The sequence below is a fragment of the Mesoplodon mirus genome, assembly GCF_964341445.2.
Source record: "Mesoplodon mirus genome assembly, chromosome: 6".
NCBI classification, from domain to species: Eukaryota; Metazoa; Chordata; class Mammalia; order Artiodactyla; family Ziphiidae; genus Mesoplodon; species Mesoplodon mirus.
This window is the reverse complement of record NC_138982.1, coordinates 85,959,470-85,979,837: the sequence shown is the minus strand read 5'-3', so window position 1 is coordinate 85,979,837 and position 20,368 is coordinate 85,959,470. Positions and strand designations below refer to the sequence as shown.

Here is a 20,368-nt window from a genome sequence, read left to right as displayed (position 1 = left end):
GGGGTCCAGTCATAAGGGGGTCCCCACAACAAACTAATAAGCTGGACTTCATTAAAATTAAAATTTAAAACTTTTGCTGTTAAGGACAATATCAAGAGAAAATATTTGCAAAAGATACATCAGATAAAGAACTTTTACCGAAAATATACAAAGAACTCTTAAAAGTCAACAAAAAGAAAATAAACTACCCAATTAAAAAACAGGCCAAAGAACTTAACAAATATCTCACCAAAGTAGATACACAGATGGCAAATAAGCATATGAAAAGACGCTCCAGTCATATGTCCTCAGGGAAATGCAAACTAAGACGAGATACCACTACACACTTATTAGAATAGCCAAAATCCAGTACACTAACAACATGAAATGCTGGCAAGGGATGTGGAGCAACAGGAACTCTCACATATTGCTGGTGGGAATGCAAAATGGTAGAGTCACTTTGGAAGATAATTTGGTGGTTTCTTACAAAAGTAAACATACTCTTACCATACAATCCAGCAATCATGCTCCTTGGTATTTACCCAAATGAGGTGAAAACTTAGGTCCACACGCACACAAAAAAAACCCAAACCTGCACACAGATGTTTATAGCAACTTTACTCATAATTGCCAAAACTTGCAAGTAACCAAGATGTCCTTCAGTAGGTGAATGGATAGACAACTATGGTACCTCCAGACAATGGAATATCATTCAGTGATAAAAAATAAATAAGTTATCAAGCCATGGAAAGACATGGAGAAATCTTAAATGCATATTAATAAATGAAAGAAGCCCATCTGAAAAGGCTACACACCATATGATTCCAACTATACAACACTCTGAAAAAGGAAAAATTATGGAGACAGTAAAAAAGATCAGTGGTTGCCAGCAAAGGTTAAGTAAGAAGGCAAGGAGATGAATAGGCAGAGTACAGATGACTTTTAGGGCAGTAAAAATATTCTGTATGATATTATGATGGACATATGACATTGTACATTTGTCCAAACCTATACAATGTACAACACTAAAAGTGAACCATAAAGTAAAAAATGGACTTTGGGTGATTATGATGCATGAATGTAGGTTAATCTTTGGTAAAAATTGTACTATTCCGGTGAGTGATGTTGATAATGGGGGACTCTATGCAGTGTGTTGGGGCGGGTATATGGGAAATCTCTGTACCTTCCTCTCAATTTTATTGTAAACCTAAAACTGCTCTAAAAATATAAAGTCTTTAAAAGTAATGTGGTATCCTGGTTGGGATTCTGGAACAGAAAAAGACATTAGGTAAAAACTAAAGAAATCTGAATAAACCATGTACTTTAGTTAATAACAATATGTTAATATTGGTTCATTAATTGTGGCAAATGTACCATACTAATATAAAATATTAATAATAGAGAAAAATGGGTGTGGGATACATGAGAACTTTATAGACTATGTTCTCAATTTTTCTGTAAATCTAAAACTGCTCTAAAAAAATAACATCTATTTGAAAATATTCAGCTACAAAAAGTCAATAGGAGTTGTTTTGGGAATGCAAACATAAAAATGAAGACTTGAGGGGGATGACACTATCAGGCTGAATTTAAGTCAGATAGGGGCAAAATACAGAGTGTTATAGTACCTTAACACAGGAAAGGCATTTTTTAATATACAGCTTTGAATGGTTAAATATCCCCAAATGAGAAATTGAAGAGAATTAAGATTAGAGCCTTTAAGGAGTAAAATAATTGCCCAGAGTCATAAAGCTCATAAAGTTTATGAGAAAGCTGAGACTAAAAAACCCATGACTCCTAATCCTATGCTCTTTCTACTATGACACATAGGCACAGTAGAACATGTTTGCCTTAAGGCAATAATGTAGTACACTGAAGAAAAAGAAAAGAAAAAGAAAGAAAAAAGTAACAAAATGGAAAATCTTTGAGTCAGGCTCAAGTATTCTACCTAGTCTGGCACGAAGAGCCACAATTCAAAAACAGCTTTAACCAGAAGAGAAAGAAGTAGGCTATAGAGATTTGAAAATAGATGAAACTTCAGAATTAATGGGGAGTGATGACAGGCTTCACTGTTTGTTAGTTTCAGACCTGAGTTTTTGCCTTTAACATAATAATTCAAAATACTTTAAAGCCTGGACTGACCACACTAAATAACATAAAATTATAACCTGTTGAGATAAGGTTAATTTTATGGTTTGTGCCCTGAAATTCCTGAATTCATATATAGTTATAACTGGGCAACAAACCCATCTGTTGGTTAAGGTAATTTATTTAATTTTATTTTTCTGACTGCATTAAATTTTTTTTTATTTTAAAAAATTTCAAGCATACAAAAATAGTGTACAACGAATGAATTCTCTTGTATACATTATATAATTTTAATAATTCACATTTTACCTTTCATATTTTACCTATTGCTTGCACCTTTTTTTTTTTTCTGTAGTGACTGAACTAATTTAAGATGAAGAACAGAACCAATTTTGGGAAAAGGAAAAAGAAAGGATGGAAGCAATATTTTCAGTCTGTTATTCACTGAGACTTGAACCAAAAAGATTCCAGACTGTAAGGCAAATAAATACAAGAGTCAAGGATGATAACAGTGAAAATCTCTTAGTAGGATAGCCTAGCTATGCTATTTGACAATTAGTGGATCTATTGCCTATGGGGAAGGAGGGTATTTTAAAGAATTATTTTCCAACATTTTTTAGTTTGACACAAAGAAGTAGGGCCAGAAAGATTGTAAAGCTTCATTGAGATTATACTTTCTAAAGATGGGCTTATCTTTGAGGAACATAAAGATTAATTTCATCATGTTTAAGTTCACATATCCAATAAGCACCTATAGAAAGAATAGTTTGTACTATTTGCAAAATTTCAGTATTACCAAGTCTCAGTTTATTGTGAAAGCTCGTTTATTTTTATAGTAAAACATTTTATTTCCCGTTGAGTCTCTTTGTGTGCTTGAGAAAGCTTTCTGACTTTTAGATTTTGAAATTTTAAATTCGAATATAAAGTGACTTTGTCAAGCTCAGTGGTCTTTTTTGTAATCTTAATAAAGGTTTCTAGACCTTGGAGAATTCTTCTGCACATTTAAAATCTCATCGAAGTTTCCTAACTGTTGAAGGTAGAGACCATTAGAAGCTGGCTATGCAGCAAATATAAGCATATTTAAAACATCTTCATTGAAAAGAACATGTGAAAAATGTCACGCTGAACTGTCTCAATTTTCATCATGAAACAAAAGGCAAAAATTAGCAGGTAGATGATGGAGAAAGAGGAGTTAAAATGAAATAACTAGCAAGGCCCAGCTAAAGTCTTAAAGCATGAATCTAAATATCAAATACACATTCTTTTTCTCAAATTTGGGCCCCTCCGATTGACTTTAGGTTGCAAATCCAATGAACAGAGACTCATTCTTTCCTCTATCTTCATTAGCAAAATGTTAGCATATAGCTATCTCTTGCTCTCTATTCTCCCTTAAACTTAAAAAAATTTCCTGGGCTTCCCTGGTGGCGCAGTGGTTAGGAATCTGCCTGCTAATGCAGGGGACATGGGTTCGAGCCCTGGTTCAGGAAGATCCCACATGCTGCAGAGTAGCTAGGCCCGTGCGCCACAACTACTGAGCCTGTGCTCTAGAGCCCGCGCACCTAGAGCCGGTGTTCCAATCCGCGACAAGAGAGGTCACCGCAATGAGAGGCCCACGCACAGCAATAAAAAGTAGCCCCCACTCACTGCAACTAAAAAAAAAAAAAAAGAAAGAAAGCCCACGAGCAGCAATGAAGACCCAACGTGCAGCCAAAAATAAATTAAAAAATAAATTAAAAAAAAATTTTTCCTCAGTCAAAAATATTCCTTCCTATGTTGCATGTAAATTAAGTTAAATTATATCTCTGTACAGTCTTATTTCTCTGAGGATATCCTTGGTTCTCCACAGATTTTGAGTCATTCAAAAGGTATCACAATCCCATAATGCCTTTATTTTATGTGCCCTACTTTTCCATATAGTCTAAGTGCCTGCTGTTTCAATAAACATTTGTCTATAAAGACCATTCACACATTGATCCTATTCTTCCTCTTTCTGACCACACATTCCTACAATTGCTATATAGTCTGAGTAATATATTTCTATACCTTGTAAGTCCCTCAGTGTCCATCCCCTACAGGCAATCAGCTTTTCACTAGCCTACATTCACACAGCTAGATCATTTCCAACTATAACTTACCCCTCTAAATTCTGCCTTCTCTACACACTGATTTCCAATATTAAACACCCACTCTTGAGGCAAAACTATATTAGTTAAAAGGTCAGGGCCGAGCAATTTATCTCAAAATTCCAATCGTGAAAAACAAGCATGACTATCTGTTAAATTGTAACTCTTACTCCTTTCCAAGTGATCACAGGCTAGTTCTGTGTGCTGTGCCATCACACACCTCTCCCTATTGCAGCCACTCCAAGTCAGTGAAGGTTCTTCCCTCTACTTTCTCAAATCTATATCCCCTTAAGATCTCTGGTCAGCACACAGTAGAAAAATTAGGAGTCTCATACATCAGCTCTTTGTCACCATCTCTTAATATTTTTGTGGGCACCTATTTTCATTCCATCCCACAGAAACCTCTTTCTCCTTAACATCTGCCTTTCCCATAATTCAACAAATACTAATACCAAGAATAGCATATTAATAGTTGAATATATTTTAATACATGACATTAATAAAACATATAATTATTTACCTATCTGACTGTATATTTTTATTTTAAAAATCAAAATAGACACAGAATAGAAAACAAAAGAAGTAAGCATTCAAGAACACAAAGGATTAAGAATGGAGACAGATTAAACTGTCAAAAAAGTGTGTCTTTACTAGAAACAGTAAGCAGAATACTTGTCAATCCTGACAAATATACCACTATACAAGCTCTGGACATCTGAGAAGGGAAAAAGGCAAATGAGTGAGGGAGGTTCCACCAGCCAAAGCTAAATATGACCTGAGATCTGATGCCACATCACATATACAATCAGCCTGTTACTCAAAACCAGTAACTATACATCCAATCTTCCATTTCCAAGGCAATTTTACATACTTCTTCAACGTTATATACTTACATCTTTTGTTCTCTCTCAAGATGGCTTTGATGTTAATGTTTGATCCTCCTGAATAAAAATATTTGGTGCTAAGGCAGAACTGAAGGAAGACTAAGGTATTTAACCATCATAGAATTAGTTCTGTGGAAGGGGCAGCTCAGTGAAGTTTTCACAAGGAAACATTTCTTAGTACTACGTGAATTTACCATCTGAATCCCCAATAAGTGAGCTACCAAGCTATTTAACCTTTTTCAGCCTTTGTTTCCTCATTTGTAAAATGGGGATAACTACCTCATGGAGTTGTAAGGAACCAATGAGTCAAAAAATGTTAAGTACTTAAACACTGTCTGGCATTTAGTGATATTAAAGACAGCTAAAATTGATAATAATAATCCCTGAATGGATGCGATTCCATGGGGTAATTTATATTTAGATTCATTAAAAAACTGCTAAAAGCAATGTTAAGTGAATAGTATACACTTTTTATATTTTGTTAAATTAAGAAACTATGATATCAACTTGGAATCCTAAAATAAATAATTGAATCTGGAGTGGTATTCAAATTGAATTAGTTTGAATATTATAAGACTGGCATTACATTTTGTTGGTTTTTTGCTTTTAAGTTTCATAGGCTGGCATCATTAACAAACTGTAAGCCAAAATAAGCAGTTACTGTAAGAAATGCTTTGGATAAACTTGAAGATATTAAAAAAATGTATTGATAACCAGGTTTTATACATAAAGAATGAAGCATATAGGTTCTAAATTAAAATTTAGCTGGGTGGGGGGAGGTTGACATTTAAGGAAAAGGTAGAACTAAAAAGATGAATTCTGGGAGACTCTCCCCACCACACATAAGGACATATTATAATATAAAGCTCTAGTAATTAAGAAAATGTGTTGTTGGCATAGGGATAGTCAAATAAACCAAGAGCACAGAAAAGAGAGTCTATAAACAGACCCTCATTTATATGGACTCTTGCTATATGAGAGGTGGCAAGGCAAATCACTCAGGAAAGACAAGAATATAAATTAAACAGAGCTGGAAAATTGTGTATCCCTTTAGAAAGCAACTTAAACTTTAATCTCTACATAACATACAAAAATCAATTCCAGAGTAGGATTTAGTAAAAGAAGATAGAAAAAGCACTAACCGTAAAAGAAAATAATGATAAGTATGACCATATAAAAATTAAGAATTTTCTTTTCATTAGAATACCCTACAGGAAATGAAATGATAAGCTACAAAGCAGCAGAAGAAATAGAATTAGTATCTAGAATATATAAAGAACTCATGCAAATCAATAGAAAAGATCCATAAAAAATTAAAAGAAGAAAATGGGCAAAGGACAGGAACACTATTTTACAGAAGAGAAAACATACATACATACATGTTCACAGTTTTGGTAAACAAGAAAATGCAAATCAAGACCACAGTGAGATATTTTCTTATCCACTCAGGTAGCAAAAATTAATAAATCTGACAATACCACGCTTTAAAGAGAATAAGGATCTACAGATATATTTTACACATTGTTGGTGAGAGTGTAAATGGGTAATGCCATTTTAGAAAAATAATTTGACAATCTCTTGCAAAACTGAGCATTTACATACCCTATGATTCAGCAATTCCAAACTCAGTATATTCTGAAAAGAGTGTATTGCAAAGGTCACCAAGAGACATATACAAGAATGTTTATACCAGCACTATTTGTATTAGCAAAAAGTAGGAAATAACCCAAATGTCCGTTAACAGGAGAAATAATATACTGTGATGATGTTATGAATATAATACAAAATTAAAAATAAATGGTGTGAATTACAGTTACTTACAAAAACATAGATGAATCTTAACAATGTTGAGAGCAAAAAAAAGGCATATTCTAGGAGATACAATATTATATTAATATATTATTTAGTCACACATTTATAAGTGGTATAGCTATATATATTATTTTTTGAAAAAATAATGGAATAATAAACACAAAATTCAGAATGCTGTTTACCTCTGGTTAGGGGAGTGTTAATAAGAGTAGAAGAAGAACATATAGATAGATGTAAATTATTGTTAATGTTCTAATTCTTTGGCTGGGTCTTGGGTTTACAGGTATTTATTTTGATTAAAAAGAACAAATGAATGAAAGAATGAAATAAAAACGAGGATAATAAATTGTACAATGATTATGAACCATATCATAATTAACCAATTCTGTGCACCTGAACTCAAATTTTTTTAAATGGCAAATTCTTTAGCAGTGTTTCTCAAATTTTAATGTATGTATGAATGACTTGCCATCTTATTAAAATAAAGATGATGATTCATTAGGTCTGGGATGGGGTTTGAGATTCTGCTTTCTAAGCTCCCAGGTGATGTGGATGTTGCTGATTTCACAGGCCGTAATCTATACCATCCACTGATTTCCAAACAAGAGGTCCAAGGGACGCTAAAAAGATTTATACTGTTCAAGGTAATAATAAATAAAGCCTTAAATGTAAAAGTTTAAACAAATAAGCATTTTTATTTGGTCAAGTTAAAACTTAATTTTAAAAAAAGAATAGAAAAAATAAAAACCACCATGGTTTTAAGACTGAGCATCAGTGACTCAAGAAATTCAGACACTTGGAAAGATAAACTAAGTAAACTAACCTGACCACTGAATGGGATAATAGGTGCCATATTTTGGAAAGTTGATTACAGTGTTAAGAAATAATGATTTGGTATCATTTATATGTGGGATCTAAAAAAATGATACAAATTAACTTATTTACAAAACAGACTCACAGACATAGAAAACAAATTTATGGTTAGCAAAGGGGAAAGGAAGGAGGGACAAATTAGGAGTTTGGGATTAACAGCTACACTGCTATATATAAAATAGATAAACAACAAGGACCTACTGTATAGCACAGGGAAGTATTAATAACCCATGATGGAAAAGAATATGAAAAAAAATTATACGTTTATATATTGAATATATGTGTGCGTATGTATACCTGAATCACTTTGCTGTACACCTGAAACTAACAGAACACTGTAAATCAACTATACTTCAATTTAAGAAAAAAAAAGAAATGATGATTTTGTTTCAGTCCATTCCAAAGTGAAGAGGAAGATACTGATAAAAGATACTGGGATTCAGGATTTACTTAGAAGTGAAAGAAACTTTTTTCCTTAGAAAGAAGAAACTGAAAGAATATTAAGAATTAAGAATTAAGAATTAAGGTATGATATTCAATACTCTGTAATGACCTATATGGGAACAGAATCTAAAGAAGGGTGGATATATGTATATGTATAACTGACTTACTTTGCTGTATAGCAGAAACTAACACAACAGTGTAAATCAAATATACTCCAATAAAAAAATTTAATTTAGAATAAAGAATTAAGAGATGATCACTTTGGTTTCTTAAGACTGAGATTAACAGATTACTTGAAGATTTCCTTGCAACTTCCTATCAAACTGCAACTTGCATTTGGGCGAGTAATCTTTGGTGGTTAGAAATTTTCTTGAATGGAGACAGAGAAGAACAGAATTAAAAGATGACTGGCAATGACATATACATCTAAGTATGCATACAGAGTATTCTAAAAACTCCTTCTGCTCTAGTAACACTAGTATTGCTAGACAAAGGTGAAGAGATATTTTTAAAAATATATCTGTTACAATTGCTGTTAATTTCATATTTGATAAGATAATCAAAACGCAAATAGAAAATGCAAATATATTGATTAGAATGACTTCATTAAGTGAAATATAAGATATCAAAAAGAACTAATTCAGGTAGTTTTTACTACTAGCCTTGAATAAGGTCTATTTAAAAAAATGCAGAGAGAGATTGATGTCTTTTAAGATCTATCTTTTCAACTTTCTTATAACATTGTCTCCACTACTGGAAGAATAGCAGAGAAACTAACTGAAGGAAATTAGACTAGTAAAATAGAGAGAATATTTATGCAAAAGTCAAAGCCAAATTATTGGGGCAAGAAAATTTTAAAATGAGAATGTATTCTTGTAAAGAGTCAGGTATAATTTATTAAGACTTAGAGAAACAAGTCCATCCATTCCATTTTTTCAAAACAGAATCTAGGTATCTTTAATAGTACAGTATAGTCTCTATAGTATTAAGATAACTGTTTCTTTAATAAAATAATGTAAATGTTTTTACTCTTTTGTAGTCTTAGTTTCAACCAACAAATCATAATGTAGGTATTTCCTGATAGTCACACACACACCCAAAATCAGCCAATGGCACATCTGGTGTCTGGTTACTAAAAGATGATAAAGATTTTACTATTTAAAGTATTCATGCTATAGTCACTATTAACTGCAGCTATAAATTACAAGGAGAGGATTTCTAATGAAATATAACAACAGATTACACCACTGTGTTTAGCTGTCCAAGGCCATTTATTAAGTCAAAACACAACACAACGTTATTATCGTGTCCAGATGAGATGAAGGCCCAGACTTCCCACAAAACATTAATATCTCTATACTAGAACAGAGGACATCAGGAGATATACCTAAATAAAGAATTCGCCTCAATGACCAGCAAAATAAAGAAATTCTGGAGACTCATTTTAAACTTTAAGCAATTAAATGTATTCACACCTTCCATAGATCCCAGTTTTGTCCATTTGAGGCTTTGATAGCTTCATCAGTAATACATTCTATTACTGATATGTCAAGAGGCTTAATATCAAACATGCAACTTGAAATACATATATGTATATATCTACAAAATATGTCCATTAAGTGTAAAAAATGGCTGCCTTCAGATTTTTATCAACATTCTTTGCACAATGAATTATGTTTTTCAAAGCACTTAAACATTTATTACTTCACTTGATCCTCAAAGACTGCATGAAATAAGTGATGAAAATACACTATTTTAAAGATTAAGATTCTGAGACACAGGAGTCAAATGGTGGTTTGCCTGAAATCATGACTTCTAGTCTTATTTTTAAACACCCTTGAATGCTTTCATTTCTACACTTTATTACCTTGGTAAAATCATTACTGTACTTAAAATCTATTATGTCAATCAGCAAGTATTTATTTATTAAGCAACTTCTATGTGCAAGTCTTCCATTCATTCATAATTGTTGTTATAATTAATTTGTGAAGTGACAGGGGTAATATTAGAAATATTTTATAACTGACACAGAAGGTACCAATCAAAGAAAATGAACACTGAACAAAGTGAAACATACCACCTAACTTTTACTAAGGGATATCAGCTGCATGTCAGCCCTGACATGGGAATGATCCATGTAATTTGATTTGATCTCAAACTATAAATCATTAAGTTTATTTGGCCTGAAATGCTAGACAATTATCTAAAGATTTTTTAGAACATGTAGAAAATTCTAGTAGCATGTGATACAAAATTAAATAAACAGCAAATGTAAAGGAATAAAAAATCCCTTGGTACCAATATTGAAAAATATGAAATCATTACCATCAAAAGTAGCCATAATATTTTTAAACACTTTAATTTGACTTCTTAATACATATACAGCCAAATGTACTTAATTTTATTAAAAAGCATAAGTAGGATTTTGAACATGTTTTTAGTGCAATTTTTCTTTTCCTTTTATTGCTTGGCTCTCTGCTTCTCTCCCTCTATATTTCCTCCCATTCAAAGCAATCCATTTTCACAACATAGTATGCACCCTTCCATATTCTCCCTTCGCAAATAAGTAACTCTACTATAAAGCAGATATACACATATAGATATTTACATACAAAATACATATTCAGGGATTTTGGTTATTATTTTATAAAAATGTAACATCAACACACACTTTTCTATAACTTGCTCTTCTCACTATCAATAACTCCAGAAATTCCTCCAGATCACCTGAGATATCTTTAATTCACACCTTTTAATAACTTCATTATAATCCATGCTATGAATTTCCATTATTTATTAGCATTATCTTATTAATGGAATTACTTCTCCCCCCCAGTTTTACTACTACAAAAAAGCTGTAACAACTTTGAAACCAAAAAATACATATGCCCTTAAATATCAACACTTGTATTTCTATGGGATATATTCCCAAGAATAAAATTGTTCAATCAAAGGATATAATAGGTGTTACCAGACTGCATTTCAAAAAAGTTAAAGCATAGCACATTTCCACCAGTAACAAGAGTCCCTTTTTGCCACATCACCACTGGCAATAAATATTAAACCCATCAGACTAACAGAAATTTTAAATGCTAAGACACATTACATCACTGTTACTTAAACTTGCATTTCCCTAGTGAATCTGAGTATCTTCTCTTATGTTAACCAATAGAATTTGCTTAACTGTGAATCATCTTTTCCATTTACATTGGTTGTTTCATAACTTTTTTCTTAGCATTGTCTAAGAGCTCTTGGATATTAACCTTTCATGTTAATAAAAGTAAAACTATAAATACTTTTCCAAATCTATATTTTTCTAATAACTTTTATTTTTATATAAAAGGTTTTTTTATTTTTATGCAATCAACAAAAATCATTTTAAACTTTTTGCATTTCCACTATTGTTAAAAAATCTTATAGTCTCCTAGATTTTTTTTGGCAAGTTTTTTGTTTTGTTTTCATTTAAGCATTTCATCTTAAATGATTTTTGTATAATGTGCGAAATGAGAATATACTTCCATTTTTTTCCACAAAATAATCTTTTATGACAATTCTATTAATTAAATGATTCATGATTTTCAAACTAAATTGTCACCTGCTTCGGGAGTCTCTAATCTATTTAATGGATCTATTTATTTATTCCTATGCTATTACCATATTATTTTGATTAGCTGGCTTTGTAATATGTTCTACTATGTATAATGCAAATCCCTCTTCACTGTTCTTTTTCATATTTTCTTGCCTGTTTTTAGCATTTAATCTTCTATGTAATTTAAAAATAACATTGTCTAGCTCAAAAAAGAAAAAAAAATCCCTGCTAAAAATTTAATTGGAATTGTATTAAATAAATGTATTAACTTTGGGAAAATTAACATTTTGCTATTGTTTTCCCATACAAAAACATAATTTGTGCATCCTTTAATCAGATCTTGTTTTATGTCTTTAAATAGTACCTCTTCTTTACATACAGGTCCTATATTATTCTTGGTAATTTTATTAATAAGCATTTTATAATTTGTGTTTCTATGGAAAATTAAATAATTTTTTCCTGTTGGGAGAAATGGTTCCTAGATGTCTATTACTTCCAGAGAAAAGTTATCAATTTTCATCTAATTATTTTCTATCCAACTACCTTTTTAATTTATCTTACTAATTTTTCTAGATTTTTAAATTAGAGTTCTAAAATTTTTAGGTCTGGTATCAGCCAAAAGACATGTTAAGTTAGTCTCTACAAATGTTAGTGTTATTTATATCTTTGACTATTATATTTGCTAAAGCTCCCTACTTAATGTTAAATAATTGTGATAAATAATTACTTGTCTAGTATCTGATATTAATTGAATTTTTAAGATTTAACTATTTCAGATTATATTTTCTGTTGGCTGTGAATGAAAATATTATATTTAAGCAATCTTACTGAAGACGAATGTATAATTTTTCCCTTTAACTTGGTGATGTAATGAACAATATTGATATATTTCCTGTTGTTGAATCATGCTTGAATTCCTACTTAAAAAGAAAAAAGGAAAATTCTAGGTCCTAGTATATTACTCTTTTAATTCATGCTGATACTATTTGCTAATCTGCATTTTATATAGAAATTTTGTATTTCTTTCATAAGTGAGATTGAACTATAATTTATTTCTGTACAATTTTTATCAGAGTTAGATATTAAATGAAATTAGAAAATATTTCATTATTTTTCAATGGCCTAGCATAATTTAAATTATATCAAAATTAGTTATTTCTTTAAGTTTAAGCGATCACATGTGGTTAGTTTTCCAATTTCTTCAGTACTAATAGGTATCTGTTTTCTACTTCTTCTTAGGCCGATATTTATAATTTGCATTTGACCATATGATGTTCTGTTTCTCAGGGGTTTCAAATTTATTTCCAGAGTTTCATTAGATTTCTTTTTTTACCTTTCAGTTTTGTCAACTTTTTCATCCCTAACTAGTATCTATTTTTGCTCAAATTCTTGTTTGTAAACTTTATTATTATTATTATTAGCATAAAATTCATATAACATAAACTTCACCATTTTAACCATTTTAGAGTATACGCTGTGGTTGCTTTTAGTACATTCAAAAGGTTGTATAAACATCACCAACTATCTAGTTCCAGAACAAGGAAATCCTATACCCATTAAACAGTCACTCCCCATCTTCCCTTCCTCCAGCACTGACAGCCACTAATCTACTTTCTGTCTCTATGGATTTGCCTATTTTGGACATCACACATAAATGGAACCTTACAATATGTGGCTTTTTGTGTCTGACATCTTTCACTTAGCATAGTGTTTTCATGTTTCACCCATGTTGTAGCATGTATCAGTACGTCATTTCTTTTCATAGCTGAATAATACTCTATTGTATGCATACACCACATTTTTATTTATCCATTTATTAGTTGATGGAGAGTTTCTTTGATTTGAGTTTCTTCCACTTTTTGGCTATAATGAATACTGCTGCTATGAACATTTGTGTACAAGTTTTAAGTGAACATATGCTTTCAATTCTCTTCCACTTCAGAGTGGAATTACTGGCCGCATTTTCTTTTTTGCTTTTTCATCTTCCCAAGGAGTTTATGTATTATATTAAGTCTTTTGAAAGAGCCAGCTTTTAGATTGATTTTTTATTACATTTTGTTTTCCATTTCATTAATTTCATATTTTAAAAAATTAATTTCATTTTATTCTCTCTTATATTAGTGTTTATTCTAATTTTTAAAGTTACTAGATAATCCTTTGTTTTCCATCTTAATAATGAAGGCCTTTAAGGCTATCAACTCTACTCCGACAATCTCTTTACCTGTTTTCAATAGGTTTTTACATAAAATATTCTCCTTTTCATTGTTTTCCAAATGACTTCCTCTTTATCCAAGAGTTATCTAGGAGTGTTCTCTTTAATTTCTAAATAATTAATAATTTTTTGTCACCTTTTAGAAAAACTTCTAAAATTCTAATTATACTAGCTTATAATCAGAGGATGTGCTTGTAAAATCTCTGCTTTCTAAAATTTATAAAGTTTCTTTGTGGCCAAGCACAGAGATGTTTAAAAATATTTCAAGAATATCAGATTCTACAAATATATTGCTTCTGAGTTATAGTATTCCATTTCTCTTAGTCATTGTTTGCATGTGTTTAACAGAGCTGTCTAGACTTTTCCAATAGTTTTTACTTAACATACTTATCTACTATAAATAAGCCTGCTGTATACAGTTATGTGGTTATTCTCTTCATAAACTATGCCTTTCATCATTACAGTGCCCCTTTTTGATATCAATGCTGTCACTCATGTTTCTCTGTTTTCCTTTTGTTTGCTTTTGCCTGATGTCTTTTATGTCCACCATTTTACAAACAACATTTCTTTATTATTTTGACACAGGTGTTTTTCTTGTAATATAATTTGAGTGGCTTATGTTTTTAAATTCAATCTGACATCTGTTTTCTTAATGGGAGAATTTAGTCCATTACATTAAATGTAATAATGTGCCTAATTGTATATCTTCCAATTACTTATATTTATTTTAATCTTACATTATTGTTTCCTTATTTCCCTTTTCCATATTTTTTTATCAAGTGGCTCTGCATTTTATTTTCTCCTTGCTGCTATGAAAGTTCTACATGATGTTCTATCATGCTAACCTTCCCTTTCTCTACTCTAATTAACAGATGTATATATATATTTTAATATATCTATCTTTCTAAGACAATTTTTCCCCCACCAAGAGGTTCTATCCCCCACTCCTTTCTCCTAAATGAGATCTTTAGGATACATTCACTTTTCTCCTCTTTTCTTCCTCCTCTCATCTCCCACCACTTATTTTCCTCCTTTTTTACATTCCTCCTGTCTACTCCCTCCATCAACTAAGTGTTGATAAGACAGTTTTAGTACATTAAAAATTTTCTTTACATAAGTATGATCCTTTTATTTCAAAAGTCTGAAATTGTCTATTTTATTACACATTTACTAGCCATCTATCTTTATTTCTTAAATGATATTATACACACAACACACACTCACACACACACACAATTATATACAAATGCTCATTATTTACCACTATTTCCTTCCCTTTTCATCTTGAAATCTTTGTCCTGGTTCATTTGTTGTTTGCTTATAATCTATCCTCAGGCATTTTCTTGGATGGGGAATAATAATTATATGTTCTGAGTTCTTGGTTTTCCCTAAATGTATTTCTTTCACCTTGGCTGGCAAATGACAACTTTCTGGGCATTGAGATTCTTGGACTGTAGTCATTTTCCTTTTGCAGTTTGTAGATGTCATTCCACTATCTTCTTGCTTCCTGTGTTACAAATAGGAAGTCCTTTGATACTTTGATATTCCTCCTCTTTATAGGAGAAACTTGTTCTTTCTACTTGGGAGTTTATGTTTCAATTTATTTTTAGAGTTCAGAACTGTGTCTTTTCTTTCAATCAAGACCATAAATCAATAAACCCTTTCAATCCACAGACTCTGATCTTTCTTACACTCAAAGAAATTTTCTTCTATTATTTAATTATACCTCTCCTCCTTCTGTTCTTATTTCTCCCTCTATAATTCCTATTATTCACATTTTGATTTCTAAACTATCCTCCAAGACTCATCCTTTTTATTCAATATTTTCATTATGTTTTATTTGTGCTATGTACTTTGATATATTTCTTGCACTTGGTCTTTCAGTTCACTGACTCATGTTTCAACAGTGACCATGTTCTCCTCCGATTTTTCCACTGAGCCGCTCAATTGAGATATGTTTTTCTTAGTATCTGAAATTCTTTTTTGTTCTTTGTTTGAATGTCCTTAAGTGCTCTTAATATATTTCAAAATTCAGGCTTCATTTATTTTTGCCAATAGTACTAGTTGCTTGGAGTATGTACTCTAATTTTCCTGCCTGATCTTCCTCTCTCCCTCACTACTGGCTCCCCTTTGATGGATTGTTATTTTTCATTGATAACTCACTGGGACTCTGGTCTGGTTGTTAGAGTATCCTAAATGGCAGAAGTATAACACTTGGAGAAAAGAAATGTAGACAGTCTACCAGTTCCCTGCCAAGGCATGAGGAGGTAGATCACTGTTGCCCTATCTCTGAATTTCTTTTCAGCCTCAGAGAAAAATCAGCCAGCACATTCAGCTACTCTGACGTTTTAGCCTGTTGGGGAGACTTGGATACATAAAATAGGCAGATATTAACTTTCTCCCATACTAGCTCACAGACCTCTGAAGCCCAAGCTCTTCTTTACAATGTCTACTGTTTTCTGATCTTCATCCCTGCACTTCAGTACTATTCTCTAGTTGCTTGCCCAATTGATGGTAGAAGTTTTCAAAGCAGTGTTTCTCTGCCCAAGGTGTCACAGCAATTGTTCACAGATCTCAGTAGCGATTTGATTCAGAAAGACAGTCAGGAATTGTAAGTGAAGGGGAAGATGGCCATACATAGGTCACCTTGTTTTCAGAATCCTTAATTTTAAAAATATTGAGAAAGGGGAGAAGTATGTGGGTCTGGGGTTGTCTGGGAGTTCATTATCATTATTTCCAAGAATCAATACTTTCCTCAGAAAGCATATTCTTGAATATACAAAAACAACAATATGCTCTATGTTCTTAGATACAAATTCCAAAATATATCATAGCTACTAAACACTTGAAGTACGCTTTAATGAGACCCCAGTTTTAATTATCCCAGGACATAATTATCTTTTGTTTTGGAAACAACTTCAAATCAATTTGCTATAGCTTCACTTAGTAGTAGAGAGACAAACTATGATTTTGGCAGATCATGTAAGTCTCCCACTGTCTAACTAGCAGGTCTTATAAATATGAAAAAGCATGTCAACTGTTATATAGGAAAGAAACATGCACCCTACACAGTGGTTTACATGACATTACCCTCCATATTGTCCACAGCCCAATTACCGTTTTTGCTTTCTATAAGAGCTAAGGATATAATGTCAATAACATTAAAGTGTTTCATTGGACTGACTTCTAAACAACTTAGATAATAAGGTAATCTAAAGCTCTGTTTTTTAATTGTGTGAAATTTTATGAACTTATCTTTTTAAGAATTAGGAAGCTCATATAAAATGCTCAAAATCTCATTACAATCTATTAAGTGCAAAAAAAAAATACTCTGGACTGTTTGTCCTACGGTCCAGATAGGAATCATATAGGATATGAAATTTGGATTTCACCCTTGAATCACTAGGTAATGTAATTCTGTGTACTCTATTCAATACAATATCCTGAATTGATTGTAGTAGATTTGCTTTACCACTGATGGGCGATAACTGATATATTTCTTTTCTGAATCACGGTAAATATAATTTTTTATTGGAACTTCTGCCATGACAGAATTTCATTAAGTATCTAAAAGGATAAAAGATCATGAGCATGTGTAAAAATGTTTGGGTCTTAGAAAAGTACACAGAAACCCTGTAGTAGGTATTAATGATTGTAACAATGCTAAATTTGAACCAGTCAAAAGAAAATAAGGAATGAATAGCCTAGTAAGCAAGAATCAAAGTAATCTTTCTAGGACAGCTACAAAAGAGTCTAATCAACATTGAATCCTACAGTGTGCCAGGTACTGTGCTAAGCACTAAGGCTTCAAAGATTAATAAAATATGGTACTGCCCTTAAGGATCTGCAGTTCAGTGTAGTATAATTCTGAATGCTATCTTTCCTGGGTGATGAATGTCAAAGAATGAATGCACCCATTTTTGCATAATAAAATTCATCATTACACAAATAATAGATAGAAACAGAGGTATGCATAACACAAAATTACAGAAAAACAGCAACCATTTATTTTTGGCTTTTATACACTCTAGCAATTCACTTTATAACAACTGTTGAGACTGTTATGTGAAATACCTGAATCAGAAAGGTCTGGAATCCTGTTCACTTTTCAGCTCAAATCACCCCTTCAACATAATATTGCCTTGTTCTCAACCCTTTGCTAGAACAAGAAAGATTATTGAGAGGGTGAGTTTTCAAAGATATTTCTCTAAGGGTGAGATATGAAGGGAAGGGAGGATGCAAACAACATAGTTGTTAAAAAGACTAGATACCACCAGATGTCCAAAGAACGAGAACAAAAGAGTACCAGTGACAATAAACCTAAAGGGGAAAGGTGTCATGCGTAAACTGAATGTTGGTTATCTTTCTAACTTCACAGTATATTGTATTAGTGATGTATCAATTTGAAACATACAAAATGATTATTATATTTCCTAATGCACTAGAAATACGAGTCTGAAGGAAATATCAGAGATATTGTAATAAGGAAAACTGAAGACACATAAGTGATAGTATAGTTCTTCTATTATTCTTTGACTCCATTCAGACAATCCAACTCTTCCCCACCTCTATATATATACATAATATAGCTCAACAATGAATATTATCTCTTAAAAACTTTTGAAGTCTCCAGTACCTTGTAGAAAAAGGGTATGAGTATGTATACATGGCATACACATCTGTTTGTATTTGGTTTGATGTCATTAAAATTATTTGAAATAACAAAAATTCACTTTAAAAGCTTATATAATTCCCTTTTCATTAACTCATGCTGGCAATCATAAATATAATCCAAACTCATGTACACTGACTTTACCTGGGCTGATCATTTGAACCGATTACTCTGATAGAAATGCATTTATCCTATCAAATAAAATTGAACCTTTCTTTCAGTATAGCGACAATTGAAGGAAAAGTTTACATAAGAAAAGTCTACACTCTATTCCACCTTAAGCCTGGTAGAGCCTGGCTCCATGAATGTAGGAAGAGGAGATATCAAATGCTAAATTACAAAATGAAATGAAATAAAATTAAGGTATAATTTGTTTTACCCATCAAATCCTCAGAAAAGCTAGCAGATGTTTTCTTATATTTGAAAACTGGACAGCAGACGGTAACTTGTACTATAAATGCCCCCCAGAAACAGTGATTTCAGAATTGAATGGTGCACAGCAGGTACTCAATAAATGACAGCTATTCTCAGGTTTATCACATAGGTTTCTGTGCTAAATTGCATTTCTTTTTAATGCATCTAAACTTACTGCCTAATTCTAAGTTAGTATTGATGATCATGTTTTTTGTGCCAAAACCATAGCAGTCTTTGTATCCCAGACTCTAGGTGGCCCCTATTTAAGCCAGCTGTTGGTTCTGAAACAAATCTAAGGGTGTAAACAACAAACAATAAATGTCAGGGCCTTCCAAAGTCAGTAGGATTTACCAAAGTTTTGAATATATTCTGTTTCTGTTCTGCCTCACCCTTTTTTTCTGCATGATCCCGATTCTTGGTTACTCAACCTGTTAGATTTAGGTCTCCTTTCTGACCTCTGCCTTCCCAGTACTGCCAGTATCTAAAGCTCCCTTTGACCTGCTCCTACTCATGATTTCCTCCATCTGCTTTGACATCTGTTACCCAGCTCCACTGTTGTCCATCCAACCAAATCAGGCAGTGGCTATCCAGTCCATCCTGTTAAAACCTTCAGATAAATTCCCTCACAGGAGTTGTACTTCTAGACTGAAGAGTGAAATTTTAAAAACAAACTTTACCATAGCAACCATTCCTCCCACTTAAGCTCTTTCACTTTGTGCCTTTCTCTGGAACCTTCTCCAAATCCACTATGCCTTTCTTGAAATAAAATTACCAGTACTAATCAGGGCGAGTACTAAGTGAAAATGGTCCCAGAAGAGAGGCATGATGAGGTGGTGATTAAGAGCTTAGGTTTTCTAGAATTGGACTTGAGTTTGAATTCCTAACTGTTATATACTACCTGTGTGACTTTGAATAGGTTACTTAACCTTTCTGAGCCTTAGCTTATCTTTTAAAATGACATAATAAAAGTGCCTATCTCATAGGATTATGAAATTAACTGAAAAAAATTCAGATATAACCAATGTCTGGTACAGAGTTAAGTGCTCATACATGTTGGCTACTGTTGCTTAGTACAAAAACAGAATGTATTTTATTTTCTTTCACTATGCTTACAACCAATAATTTTGCCAGTCTTTTTGGTACCAATGCCTTTAGAAAAGGATCTACATTAATTCCTCAGTACATGTGCTGGGTTTCAGTTAACTTATAGTCTAAAATCAGCTTCCCTTCTAAATATCTCTTAGAATGTTTTTTTCCCCTTAGTTGCATGCATTGAAG

At 32.1% G+C, this 20,368-nt stretch overlaps 1 protein-coding gene across 3 annotated transcripts in view; it reads right to left on the bottom strand.

Annotated features, from left to right (window-relative positions):
* The window catches only part of ZBTB20 (zinc finger and BTB domain containing 20), an 825,027-nt gene that overhangs the window by 797,185 nt on the left and 7,474 nt on the right, over window positions 1-20,368 (bottom strand). The gene's annotated exons all lie outside the window — the stretch shown is intronic.